The 2228-nt window shown below is 46.6% G+C and overlaps 1 non-coding gene across 1 annotated transcript; it reads right to left on the reverse strand.

Annotated features, from left to right (window-relative positions):
• Window positions 1-434: 434 nt before the first annotated feature.
• On the reverse strand, window positions 435-541 carry LOC133750156 (U6 spliceosomal RNA). Its single transcript, XR_009864658.1, has one exon. It is a non-coding gene; the product is annotated as a U6 spliceosomal RNA (small nuclear RNA).
• Between the last annotated feature and the right edge of the window lie 1687 nt (window positions 542-2228).

The following is a 2228-nucleotide window of genomic DNA, read 5'->3' on the forward strand; positions in this document are numbered from 1 at the left end:
GCCTGGGTTTGAGTCCTGGCTCTGCTTTCAATTCCCATTTCCTGCTAGTGTGCACCCTGGAGGTCAGCAGGTAATGGCCCACTGCTTGGTTCCCCACTACCCTTGTGGGAGACCCAGATTGCTTTCATGGCTCCTGACTTTGGCTTGGCCAAACCTTGGCTGTTGTGGGTATTTGAGGAGTGAACCAGTGGATGATCTCTCTGTCTCAATTTCTTAAATAAATAAACAAAAACCCAAAAAACATGCAGACATATCTATAGGGATATACCGGAATTGCTTATTAAAGGTCAAGGATCATTATTAATTTTGCCATTGTTTGGTTTAGTGTTTTCAACACCAAAAGATTTGTACTCAAAGACATGATGAGGTAAATTTTTTTCCTCATTAAGATTTATTTATTTATTTATTTATTTTTTATTTTTATTTTTATTTTTTTTAATATGGAACGCTTCACGAATTTGCGTGTCATCCTTGCGCAGGGGCCATGCTAATCTTCTCTGTATCGTTCCAATTTTAGTATATGTGCTGCCGAAGCGAGCACTATTTATTTATGTTTAATTTTTGACAGGCAGAGTGGACAGTGAGAGAGAGACAGAGAGAAAGGTCTTCCTTTGCCATTGGTTCACCCTCCAATGGCCGCCGTGGCCAGCCGGCGCACCGTGCTGATCCGAAGGCAGGAGCCAGGTGCTTCCTCCTGGTCTCCCATGCGGGTGCAGGGCCCAAGGACTTGGGCCATCCTCCAGTGCACTCCCGGGCCACAGCAGAGAGCTGCCCTGGAAAAGGGGCAACCAGGACAGGATCGGTGCCCCGACCGGGACTAGAACCCAGTGTGCCGGCACCGCAAGGTGGAGGATTAGCCTGTTGAGCCACGGCGCTGGCCTAATGAGGTGAATTTAATAGCTGTTAACTGCTAGTAGATTGTATGATATTTGCTAAAAGGGAGATGAATTCTTAGTCCTTGTACTCTAATTGGTGAGGCTCCTGAAGTTTATTAATATTTGATCACAGCCAAGAGGTGAAATCGCTTTTGGAAGTACACAGAACTATCAGGTGATAGAACTGGATGTCAAGCTGAGAGTTGTACAATCTACTAAGAAAATGCATATTTTGAATTAATTATGCTTATTTTGTATTTAGAATCAGAAGAAATAAGATGTTTGGTCAGAGACTATTGTTTTCTGTAGAAAATCAGTCCCTAATTTTAGTACCTTTATTCAATAAAAAATATTTCTTGTCTATTAAGAATTTGATGCTGATCTTCCTTTTTCTTTCTTAAAGATTTATTTATTTATTTGAAAGGCAGAGTTACAGAGAGGCAGAGGCAGAGGCAGAGAGAGAGAGAGAGAGAGAGAGAGAGAGAGAAAGAGAGGGAGAGAAAGAGAGAGGTCTTCCATCTGCTGGTTCATTCCCCAGATGACTGCAATGACCAGAGCTGTGCCAATCCAAAGCCAGGAGTCAGAAGCTTCCTCTGCGTCTCCCAACATAGATGCAGGGGCCCAAGGACTTGGGCCATCTTCTTCTTCTTCTTCTTCTTTTTTTTTTTTTTGAGACAGGCAGAGTGGACAGTGAGAGAGAGAGAGACAGAGAGAAAGGTTTTCCTTTGCCGTTGGTTCACCCTCCAATGGCTGCTGTCGCTGGCATGGTGCTGCCAGCGCACCACGCTGATCCGAAGCCAGGAGCCAGGTGCTTCTCCTGGTCTCCCATGCGGGTGCAGGGCGCAAGCACTTGGGCCATCCTCCACTGCACTCCTGGGCCAGAGTAGAGAGCTGGCCTGGAAGAGGGGCAACCGTGACAGAATCCGGTGCCCCGACCGGGACTAGAACCCGGTATGCCAGCGCCACAAGGTGGAGGATTAGCCTATTGAGCCATGGCGCTGGCCTGGCCATCTTCTACTGCTTTCCCAGGCCATAGCAGAGAGCTGGATCAGAAGTGGAGCAGCTGGGACTCACACCGGCGCCTATAAGGGATTCTGGCACTGCAGGTGGTGGTTTTACCTGCTACACTACAGTGCAGACCCCTGTAACCAGCTTTCATAGGGCCTCAAAGTCCTTGGCATTCATCTGGAAGGTGGGGAGAGAATGCCTGACTTTTACAATCTCTACTCTGGAAGAAGAGAGATCTATCACACACATTTGCAGCTATTACGTTGTTGAAGATAAGTCAGCACAACAAAATATATGGCAGACTGAGTGTGTGAGGAGAAGTTGTCGAGGCCTTACAACACTAAG

This window comes from Lepus europaeus, chromosome 20 (genome assembly GCF_033115175.1).
Source record: "Lepus europaeus isolate LE1 chromosome 20, mLepTim1.pri, whole genome shotgun sequence".
NCBI lineage: Eukaryota > Metazoa > Chordata > Mammalia > Lagomorpha > Leporidae > Lepus > Lepus europaeus.